This window comes from Euprymna scolopes, chromosome 40 (assembly GCF_053919585.1).
Source record: "Euprymna scolopes isolate OS-2025 chromosome 40, ASM5391958v1, whole genome shotgun sequence".
Lineage (NCBI taxonomy): Eukaryota > Metazoa > Mollusca > Cephalopoda > Sepiida > Sepiolidae > Euprymna > Euprymna scolopes.
Genome location: NC_136521.1, coordinates 34081771 through 34094411, shown reverse-complemented (window position 1 = coordinate 34094411; position 12641 = coordinate 34081771). Strand labels below are relative to the sequence as shown.

General features: G+C 33.9%; 1 protein-coding gene and 1 long non-coding RNA gene across 3 annotated transcripts in view; both read right to left on the bottom strand.

Moving 5' to 3' along the window:
- The window catches only part of LOC145265480 (uncharacterized), a 676373-nt gene that overhangs the window by 133676 nt on the left and 530056 nt on the right, over positions 1-12641 (bottom strand). The window lies entirely within an intron of this gene.
- Positions 2607-11862, bottom strand: LOC145265478 (uncharacterized). The gene is made up of 2 exons (XR_013864655.1): positions 3348-11862; positions 2607-3261 (listed from the first exon to the last, which is right to left on the bottom strand). It is a non-coding gene; the product is annotated as an uncharacterized LOC145265478 (long non-coding RNA).

The window sequence follows — 12641 nt, the reverse complement described above, 5'->3', positions numbered from 1 at the left end:
CCAGTTGGGACGCAAGAGCTCCCGGAAGTCTCAATGTCCTCCAACAAACAGCACCTGGTATTCTCGAGGTCTTACCCGTCGGTTACTGGCCAGGCTCAATGGTGATATAACGTCAACCGGTGTTTCAGCATGATTATGCCGTATTATACGCATGCAATGTGCGCTCATTGATGTTCTGTGAATGCATGTGAAAGTGACAGCAGCAACGCTGATCTGGGTCTGACATTAATGATAAATTAACGGATGTGTTTATTTTATGGGTGTATATGTGTGTAACTTGTAAAACACTGAAGGAAGCGACAGCAGCTATATGAACTGCAAGATAGTGAAGGAAATATCAGTTATTGTTACATATTAAATACCTTACGTCTATTGATCTATGTGCTTATTTCATGTATATCTATATATGTAGAACTGAAAATGGAAATGAGAAAGGCATAAAAATGCAATGTAATTCTTTGAAGCCATAAGACAACACTGAAGAGGTAGCAATGACAAGAAGTGTAGGTTCTGGGTATAAGCTACCTGACATCCAGTTGTAAGGTTCTATTGGGGGGACGGCCACTATAAAATAAGCCAAGATCAAAGTGTAGTGTCTGTTCCTCAGATGCTACACTTCAATTTCTTGTTCTCTCTCAGTGGCGGAGAAATCCTTCACGACTGGGACAATTTTTAATTTTTGTTCCTTTCTGCACGTTAAAAATCGACACTGGTGTCTAACTCTGTCCCGTGGGGAGGCATTGTAAATAGGTACTATATAGTGCGGTGCAAAGGAGTGTGTAAATGTCTATAGAGATCCATCTGTAAAAAGTTGAATCTCGAATATAACAACAAGTCTTGCAAACATTTACCAGAAAGAACAGTTTGAAATAAGTCTTGCGCCATCCACTCTTACTATGCAGTCTCAAGAAAACAGCTATTAAACCTAACATATTGATATGAGACACGCAGAAAGGAGCAACTTTATTAGAAGTTAGTGTCTCAAATGTTGTTGTGTTAAATATGCTTTTTTTATTTCTTTTACGCGTTGTCTTTCATTTTCCGTTCTTTTTTCCTTTCTTTCTTTCTTTCTTTCTTTCTTTCTAGCCAACTTTCTTCATACGTTTTCTCTTTTTTTCTTTATTCAATTTTGACTTCCTATTTATCTTCTGTTCTTTCTATTTACTCTTCTTTTTGATTTCATTCTTTTGTTGTATTTCCCTTTCTTACCTTCTTTACTTCTGTCTGCTTTTCTTTTTCCATTTTTTCATATAATTTTTTTTTATTATAAAACCTTTTAAGAAAAAGTTTTTTGAATCCATTACAACTGAGTACGTTTCAAGTAAATAATTAACCTATATATGTATGTGTGCGTTTGAATAGCCTGTATTTAGGCAGCATTTTTTCATTGAGGCAGCCATTGGTAAAATACGACCGATATACGACCACAACATTATCACGCCGCCTCACACGCCATAATGTCGAATCTAGTGCAATCTTCGAACATTTACACAAAAAACATCACTGCCCCTTCAAATTTCAGAGAAATATTAGTCAATAACACCAAAATATCATACCACGAAACGAACGTAAAAAACTCAAAATCCCAGAAGCTAAAAACCTACCTTAAATCAGGTCACATTTCAAAATAATACCAATATACTCAAATGTTTTGCGTAACTCCTCCTCCTCCTCCTCCTCCTCCTCACCCACACCTTTTGTTTTGCCCTTCTTTCTTTATACACTTCTTTTTCTGCTTTCTTTCATTTTTCTGTTCTTTATTTTTACTCATTTTCTTCCTTTTTCCTTTCTTTCTTAAATTTTTTATATTCGTTTATCTATTTCGTTCTTTTGTCTTTCTTTCTATCTTTATTTCTTTTTTTCCTCTTCATATTTTACTTTTATTCATTTTCTTCTTTTATTCATTCTTTGCTCTATTCTTTCTTTTTTGGTTAACTTCCTTTCTCCCCTGTTTCTTTTTTTCTTCTTTTCTCGCCCCTCTTCTGTTTATTCTTTTTCTTTCTTTCTCACCGCCTTCTTTTTTATTCTCTTTTCTTTCTTTCTCTCCCCTCTTCTTTTTTCTTTATTTTCTTTCTTTTTCTCTCATCTTCTTTTTTATTAGTTTTTTCTTTCTTTCTCTACTATCTTTTTTCTTCTTTTTTCTTCTTTTCTTTTTCTTTCTCCCCTCTTCTTTTTAATTCTTTTTTTCTTTCTTTCTCTCCCATCTTCTTTTTTTATTCTTTTTCTACTTTTCTCTCCTCTAGATTTTTTTATTTTTCTTTCTTTCTCAACCCTTTTTTATTCTTTTTTCTCTCTTTCTCTCTCCTTTTCTTTTCTTCTCTCTCTCCCATCTTCTTTTTTATTCTTTTTTCTTTTTCTCTCCCATCTTTTTTATTCTTTTTTCTTTCTTTTTCTCTCCTTTTCTTTTCTTCTCTCTCTCCCATCTTCTTTTTTCTTCTTTTCTCATTCTCTCTCCCCTCTTCCTTTTTAATTCTTTTTTTTCTTTCTTTCTCCCTCCTCTTCTTTTTCATTCTTTTTTCTTTTTTTCTCTCCCCTCTACTTGTTTATTCTTTTTTCTTTCTCTCTCCCATCTTCTTTTTTATTCTTTTTTTCTCTCTTTCTCTCCCTTCTTCTTTTTTCTTTCTTTCTCTCCTCTCTTCTTTTTTTATTCTTTTTTTTCTTTCTCTCTCCCCTCTTCTTCTTTTTATTCTTTTTTTCTTTCTTTCTCAACTCTCTTCTTTTGTATTCTTTTTCTTTTCTTGTCTTTCTTCTATCTTCTTTCATGTTTTATTATACTATACACGACTTAATCACATTGACGCATCCGTACCGTTAGATCACCAAGGTTAAGCATCAAGAAACCTGGTCATGATTAAAATGGGTGACCCTTTTGTAATTCCACGTGCTGTAATGTGCTTTCCGCTTATCTAGCCATTGTTTCCAGTCGTTTTGGAATTCTCCTTTCCACTGCAATCAAGTAATGCTGACAGAAGAGAGCAATGGTGAGAAATTGCGATACTCTTGCTTTCAGAAATTCAGAAATTGTCATCCATCATCCCCCAAGACAAACACCTTCTCTTATTCTTTTTTTCTTTCTTTATATTTTTCTTCTCTTCTTATTTTGTCTTTCTTTCTTTTTGATTTCTTCTTCATTTTAACATTTTTGTCTTCTTTCTACGCTTCTGTTTTTCTTTTTCTCCTATCTTTCTTTCCTTCTTCCTTTCTTTTTTTGATTGCTTCTGTGTTTTAATATTTTTGTCTTCTTTCTACGCTTCTTTCTTTCTTTCTTTCTTTCTCTCCTTTATTTATTTCCTTCCTTCTTTCTTTTTGATTGCTTCTTTGTTTTAATATTTTTGTTTTCTTTCTACGCTTCTTTCTTTCTTTCTTTCTTTCTCTCCTTTATTTATTTCCTTCCTTCTTTCTTTTTGATTGCTTCTTTGTTTTAATATTTTTATTTACTTTCTTTCTTTCTCTCTTTTCCTTTTCTTTATTCCCCTTCTTATTTATCTGTCAATCCTCTTCTTTTCTTTCACCTATATCCTCATTTCTTTCTGTTTCATCTTCTTTCTTTCTGTTTATCTCCTTTGCTTTCTTTTTTTATTCCCCATTTCTTTCTTTAGTGAGGCTCCTTGCTGTTCCTCTTTACTTTTTCTTTATTTAATAAAACTTCTTGTTTCCCTTCTTTATTTTTTAAAGCTCCTTGCTCTTCTTCTTTCAATTTTTTCTTTCTTTTTTTTAATAAAGCTCCTTGTTTTCTTCTCTTTCTTTCTTTATTTAATAAAGCTTCTTGATTTTCTTCTTTATTTTCTCTTTCTTTATCTAATAAAGCTCCGTGTTTTTCTTTTTTCCTTTCTTTTTCTTCGTTTAATAAAGCCCCTTGCTTTTCTTCTTTCGATTTTTTCTATTTTGCTTTTTTTCATTCTTTATTTCTACCCTCTTTTCCTTCACTTCTTTTTCTCTCTACATTTTCACCCTTTCTTTCCATAATTCGTGCATCGTCCTCTAACTGCTACCAACCCATTCCCGCCACTAATTTCTGCTAACCTCCCACTCACTCTACTCGCATCTCTTCACGATATTACCCCCGTTTCTCCTTCGTTTTTCCTTCTTTTCACATTTAGTTCCCTTTCAATCTACTCAGAGAAGAACAACTCAAGTACCTAGCGGGAACTGACGTATGGACGTTTGCTTGTTACTTGTTGTTTGTTTGTTTGTTTGTTTGTGTGTGTGCGTGTGCGCGCGCGTGTTTGTGTGCGCCTGTGTGTGTTTTTTTTTCTTACAAACATCGGAAACGAAATATATGTTTTTACTTACGTTTGTCTTTAAAGTAGCAAACCCTGAGGAATCGATATCGAACTGAGCGCATCGATTAGCATCACAAATTTCTCCTAACTTTTATTCATCAATATTGATCTCTGTATCTGAGGAATTTTAGGTACGTATGTATGTATATATATATATATATATATATATATATATATATATACATATATATATAAATGACAAAAAAACTATATTCCAAAATTCATGATGTTGACCTTCTTATAATTCATTCTTTTAATTCAGTTAACTTTTACAAGTCTTGACAGTATTTGTTTCCTAGCACAAAATTGATCACTTAATTAGTGTATCAATCAATGAATCTATTATGCCCTTAACTCATCAGAAGAAATAGCAATATATATATATATATATATATATATATATATATATGTATATATATATATATATATATAGACTGGTAGAGAGACGCAACGTTGTTCGGAATCGAATGATGATCAACGAATGTTTCACACTCCCATATTCTTAATGTTATCGAAATCGATGAAATCGATCATTTTTCAATCAAATCGATTGATTGCCTGCTCTAGGTGGGGACACATCGCGATGGCCCGAGAGGGAGCTTCATATGCCTCCCCGAGGTGATTTAGTCCCCATTACACTGTAGAGAATATACCGTTGATTTGATGAAATTATTTTCATATAATTATATTAAGTTTATATATTACAGTTTAAAATGCAAAAATCATGCTCTAATTGTGCTCTAAAAAGAAACATTCATTTTGAATTACGGTTGATTTTATATGTCTGGCCTTTCGGCTTTTATGGTAACTTCTCAAATGCACGTGATGTTAGGCTGTGTAAGGTGTTTACGTTGGTCAAACATGCCCGTTTGTTACTTTCATCGAATTATTTTCGATTAACGATATTTTTTGAAGACATTCTGATTAAAAACATATCGAAGAACACTGCCAGGTACATATAGTACATTCGTGTGAAATATATATATATATATATATATATATATATATATATATATATATGTGTGTGTGTGTGTGTGTGTGTGTGTAATACGCTAGAAGTTTTTCTGGCTAGGAACAAAGTGTAGTATATGTTTTAATGATTCACTTAATCTATTCTATCTTTAGTCAGGAGAAATCCTTCTAGACTATCTGGTGTTACTTGATCAGGCTGTCCGAATATACAGGTTTCCCGACCTAAAATGCACCAAGCATTGGTGTCAGTATTTTTTAAAAATTCTTTTCCTTTTACAAAATCTAATCAAGCTTGCAAAAGCCAAAGCAAAAACAGCAATTTTCTTTTCTGAATTTTTGAGATGAAAATTGGTTATTCGCAAGGATCCGTGGCACAGTGGTTAGAGTACTTGGACAAATCAATTGTTAAAAGTGATATTCTTCTGAAGGTTTAAGGTTTAATTCTCAGTGTGGGTGACCAAAAAATACAATTGCGCATTACTTAGGACTTCTATTCAGTCATGGCTGATGGAACCAGACGCATGCTACCCCAGTGAATGGTTATTCGAAATTCCGTCCAAATTCCCGAGTTCGGCAGAAATATTCACGTTTGACAAGATACACCCGAAGAAAGTTGGAGGTTACATCGACCGAAACGTTGTGAAAATGACACTCAAAACGAGAATAGTAGTCCGATGAATGCAAATAATACGAATAACAATTTTCTTTTACAAAACAACCAAACCAAACACGATAGATAAATATTTGAAGATGTACAAACATGAAGCATATTTTTTCAACCAAAATAACTATATTCGGCACTGAACAATCTAAATTGTGTTGATATATCGTAAAAAAAACAACCAAACCAAACATCTTGAATAAATATTTGAAAATATAGGCAACTTGAAACATAAACACTCTTACAAAAATAACCAGATTCTGCATTAAATAACCCCCAAAAGGTTGATATGCCGTAAAACAAAACAATCAAACCAAATACATTGAATAAATATCAGATTTTAAACAATTTAAACATAAATCTTCAACCAAAATGACTGGATGACTGGATCAAATATTCCGAAAAGTGTTTATATAACGTAAAACCAAACCAAACCAAACGAAATCAAACCAAACCAAATCAAACTAAACCAAACACAACTAAACTAAACCAAACCAAATCAAACCAAACTAAACCAAATCAAACCAAACCAAACTATCTTTCTAGACGGAAACACTGTTCATTTTGGTTCCACTCTAGAGTACTCTTTTGTAGAGCTAGATTTTCTCCATATATAAAAATATATATATATAAAAAACAACTTGTTTCTAACTCTGCCCTGGTGGGGAGGAGTGTTAATATTTTAGAAGTGCGTAGTTAACAATTCTGCACATAAACGACCGTTCTTATTTACAGGAAAAAAAAGAACAAACAAACAAAAAAAAAAAAACGACAAGATAAAATCCGCGGTAAGTATTATATTTATCGGCCACCTGTGCCATGGGCCATGCAGATCTGTAAGTGGTCTAAAAAGCAGCGTGCGGAATCGTGGATATTAATGGATGATGAATGGAGAAACGTGATAAGACGGCATCTGCAAAGAAGTAGTGGACCATCATCATCTACTTCATATTTCTTTATGTATGTATGCATGTATGTATGCATGTATGCATTTATGTATGTATGTATGTATGCATGTATGTATGTATGCATGCATGCATGTATGTATGTATGTATGCACGTATGTATGTATGCATGTATGTATGTATGCATGTATGTATGTATGTGTCTATGTATGCATGTATGTATGTATGTATGCATGTATGTATGCATGTATGTATGTATGTATGCTTACCCATATTTATCTATGTATCACCATGACCGCTTTCTACCTATGTATGTGTGTGTATGTATGTATGTATGTATCTATCTATCTATCTATCTATCTATCTATTAATTTCCGTTTGCCCATATTTATATATCTATCACCTCGATACGCTTTCTTCCTATCTATCTATCTATCTATCTATCTATCTATCTCTGTTTGTCCATATTTATCTATCACCCTGATACGCTTTCTTCCTATGTACGTATGTATGTATGCATGTATGTATGTATGTATCTATCTATTGATATTTTAAGTTCATGAAATAGTATTGTTGTACAGATAGGAGATTGTGTATATCCGAGTGTATACTTGGGGCCAAATTAACATGTGCGTTGTATATATACGTTTGAATCGTCTATGTTATTATACATGTTGTGACCTATTTGTACTGCATCGTCTAAACATAAATCATAAAGTACCATATGTGTGAATGGACATTGTGTAACGTACTGTTATTCTTGATCTTACTGTCTATTTTACGGCCCGTGACTAGTTTTCTATAGTGTTGATACGTGCGTGTCAACATAATTACATACACATATACGTCTGACGACATACCTGTTTCTGCTGTTGACCGCCTGTCTTTTGGTCCTATCAGGGGAAATCGCCATCATTCTTAGGGGGGGGGGCTGAAATCTGTTATAACAAAGACGTTTCAACGACCCAAGACGAATAATTCGTTTAATGTATATATTTTTTTCCCTCCGAAGTATTACCTCCAGCAGGAGGGTGATCGACGATCCTGGCTTGTGGTGTTTCTTCTATGTCTCCATTCTGAAACCGCCCCCTCCTCATGGAGAGATTCGTTCTGGATCGTTTGTTCCTTTGACGTCTTCAACCCAACTCAACACTATGGTTGTCAAACCGGAACACGTGACATGCGACACGTCAACTTCCAGTCATTATTCAGATACTTTCCGGTGCAAACTTGAATGATCACCGAGTTTGACAAAGTTTGACATGTTTGACAACCTCTCAAAATATGGCAATTCTAATCTCTGTTGTTTTCACACAACTTTAGATAGATAGATAAGCAAATAAATGAATAGATACAGAGCTAATTAGATAAACAAATAGATAAACAGATAACTTACTGCTTCTGCTCGGCCAACTGTATAACAGTATAATAATACACACCAGTTTTCCAATTCGTTTCTCAATATTACTCTCTTTCCAGACTTTCATTGTTATAATCTTAAAAATAGATTTTCTTCGTTACCCGTCATAATTCTCGTATGTGTATTATATTTAAAACCATTATCGATTTTGTTAGCTATCAGATTATCAAATACTGATCGAATCTTTCTTGAAATCATAAGTTCAGCTGGTGACATTCCTGTATTTATACTCGGATTTGGAATTAATCGATAATTTTTAGAAACCATTGTTAAAGGTACGCAACATTCATATATGACACTTTCTGGTTATTATATAAACACTAGACTATCTCTGACCCCTTGGGTAACAATCGCTACCACTATTTGGGGAGAGGAAGGATAGAAGGATTGCGAAAAAGATGGGAGGGAAGGATTATTCAACTTACCACAACGTACGACACAATCACGTTGATACACCGCTTCTCGCCAGATCACCTAAGTTAAGCAACATCGAGTCTGGCCAGTACCAGATGGGTGACCATTTGGGAAGGCAAGACGCTGTATGTACGACGATATGAAATACCAGGTTGGGAAACTGGAGCCGTCTATCCTTCTCTCGAGGGTAGATGGGCCTCATCACTAGATGAAGCAACTCATCTAGTGATGGCGTCACGATAAAGAATACCCTTGATATCCTTGGCGACGAAGCTTCAAGTATTTAGCTCCGAACAAGATTTGAATTACGCTACAAACTCGTGTAGTGAGTTCAATCTCGGCTGCGACCGCGTGTTACGTTATTCAACTTACATCTTTTTACATTACGAATTCGTTAGCGTGTTCAACAGAATCATTGGAACGGAAGTCTATGATACAGGAATCGGAAGTGACGTTATTTCTTTACTTAGAGGGTCACCACTCTAGGATAAAGGTTAAGTGTTAGGTAGATGGCGAGACAAGATCAGTTACGGTGGAACATTGGTAGGACTAGATTATCTAAATAGACTACTCAATAGAAATTTATTTACGAGATTTGAAGATGACCATGTTATAGTCATCCGGGAAGCAGACACTCTGTATTGCGTTCCACAGACGGATGAAAGTGAGAGCATTCTGAGAGGAGAATCAGGCAGTTTTGACCCTTGTACTAAGACAATCGACGATGGTTTCTCGTAAGTAATAGAATTTTAAAGCCTTATATTTCCGAATCACTGCAATATTTGTAAACTGAAAAATAACCACTGTTTTCCCCTTTCGCCGCTATTTGTAACTTAACGTTCGAAAGGAGTCATTGTATGCGATTAGTTTAACTTTAATTGCACTTTAATAGCTGGAGAGACATTTCGGGTTGATACCTTTCTAGTATGCGTACAATCTTTCTCTCTGTAGTTCTACCCCCATTGATTGCCTAAAGTACAGGGTGTCCAAAAAGTTACTGAAGAGTTTTGTATCTTTATTTTTAATGAGATCTTTCTGTAATTTTAACAAAATCTGATGTGCTCTTTCTGTAATTTTAACAAAATCTGATGAGATCTTTCTGTAATTTTAACAAAATCTGATTAAGACATTAACAAATTAAAAAATATGCGAAATTCAAACAATCCTTATTTATGAAAAAATGATGTGTTTTAAATGTTGCCCATTTTCAGCTTCGCATATTTGTGCTCTTCCAAAAACATTATTCATGACAGATTTCAGAATCTCTGGATTGCGATTTAACTACCTTATTTCGTTCCTAATGTTTTCCTTCTTGCAAGGTTTGGGGTTTGTTAACATAGACTCTTTCTTTAAGATATCCCTACAAGAAAAAGTCGTGATTAGTCAAGTCTGGGAAACATGGTGGCCATTTGACATTGCCATAACGAGAGATAAAATGAGAAACTGCAAATGGGCAACATTTAAAAGATACTATTTTTCATAAAGATTGTTTGGATTTTGCATTTTTTTAAAAAAGAAATCTCAATGTCTTAGTCAGATTGTGTTAAAATTACAGAGAGAGAGAGAGAGAGAGAGAGAGAGAGAGAGAGAGAGAGAGAGAGAGAGAGAGAGAGAGAGAGACGTATAGCTCGTCTTGCTACCTCAGCAATATGGCGCGCACTGACTCTTATTGGGAAAAGCCTCTGAACAGGTCTTCTCAGCTTGAAATGTCGTCAGGAAAAAGGATAGAAAATCTTCGACTGGAAATCATGTGATTTTATCGACTTCCGCTTTGATGGTCTTTGACCTTTTAAGGTATAACAAATTTTTCTACTCAATTACCGACCTCACTGGCAACCACGAACCTTAACCTCACACACATAAACAGACAAACAACATATCTACATTTCAGAAGGTTTGTGCGCCTTGAAAAATAATTGTCTTTCCGAATCACTTCAATAGAAAGATATAAATTGAAATTTAAGAAACTGTACTTTTTTCTTTTGCCGCCATTTGTAATTAGACGTAGATTTTCTTTTCCTAATAAAACAAGAACGCAATTAAGATCTTATTTTACAGCAATGTTTTCCGTCGAAAGCAGAACTAAAAAAACAAAAACAAAATAATAATAAAAAAAAAAACGAAAACACGAACAAATATACTTAATATGCGTCCGTTTAATCTGCACGGTAAACACGAAAGTTGCTATTTAAAACTAATAAGCTTGGCAGACCGACGAAAGTACTATTTTAACCAATTAATCATGACAGATCAACGAAAACGCTACAATAAACTTAAGCGTGGCATACCGACGAAAACTTTATTTGAAAATGAAGCCTACAAGACGGAAGAAATGTTATTATATACTTAAGGTAACAGGCCGAAAAATTTGCTATTTTAAAATGAAGCTTGACAGACCAAAGAAAATGCTATTGCGAACTTAATCATGACAGACCGACAGAAAACGTTATTTTAAAATAGCGCATGAGAGACATAAGAAAATTCTGTCATATATCAAAAACCAACTAATATACTATTTGAAAATGAGCTTAACAGACGGATGAAAATGCTTTTTCAAACGGGAGAAAGGATAACAGACACATTAAAATGCTATTTCAAAATGGAGAAAGGATAAGAGACTAATGAAAATGCTATTTTAAAATAGAAAAAGGGTAACAGACCAATGAAAATGCTATTTTAAAATGGAAAAAGGATAACAGACAAATGTAAATGCTATTTTAAAATGGGGAAAGGATAACAGACCAATGAAAATGCTATTTTAAAATGGAAAAAGGATAACAGACCAATGAAAATGCTATTTGAAAATGGAAAAAGGACAGCAGACTAATGAAAATGCTATTTAAAAATGAAGCCTGAAAGACCGACGAAAATCCAACTACAAGCTTAAGCGTGACTTACTGAAGAAATTGGTATTTCAAAATGAAGCTTGACAGACCGAGCAGAATGTTATTTGAAACTGAAAATGACAAACTGGTAGACAATGCTCTTTTATACTTTAGTGTCACAGATCGAACACATTCAAAATGAATATATTATTTCGAACTTTAGTCAGACCGAAAGGAATGCTTTTTCAGAATGATGCCCGATGGACCGACGAAAACAAATGTGACAGACACGATGAGAATGTTACTTTTCAAATGCAGCATGATAGAAAATGGGATTTTCAAATTTTAGCGTGGCAGACAAAAAAAAAAAAAAAAAAAAAAAAAAAAATGCTGTTTTCAAACTTTAGCATGACAGATCGAGGAAAATTCTAATTCCAAACTTCAGCATGGCAGACTGAGGAAAATACTATTTTCATAATGAATCTGACAGATCGACAAGAATCAATTGTTATTAATTACATGCAATACATTATACGTATTATTTGGATTATTCGAACTAATGTGCCTGCCTTAAGTGTTATTTTCCCAACATTTTGGTCGATGTAACCGCCGACCTTCTTCAGGTTTATCTTGTCGAACTCGGGAATCTTTCTGTCGAATTCGGGAATCTGCACGGAATTATACCAAGTACTTTATCAACTACACTAGGGACAATTTGTGAAAATTACACTCAAGATGAAAACAGCAGGCAGAAGAATCCAAATAATACTGATAATCCATCCTCATCTCAAAAATTCCGAAATGTAATATATTTATTTGTACAGAAAATCATGTTTTGTTTTTAGCAAGAAATAATACTTAACTCATATTAGCTGATACTGGCTATTATCATAAATAAACACAGAAATTAAATAAAATTAAAAATGGTGACCTGCCTTCTTCACAAAATATTACGGGCAATTGAAATTACTTTTGCTACATAGCCGTCGTCTGTGGCAAGTAAAAATTATTATAGGCACTTGTCGATAACCCAAGTCGTCTCCATCGTCATACACTTTAACACGAAGCCATGGAATTTCAGCGGAAGATTAATTAGTTCAGACATAAGGGACAATTTACGAAACCAGTCAAATAAATATTTTAAAACATAGGAATCAGAGA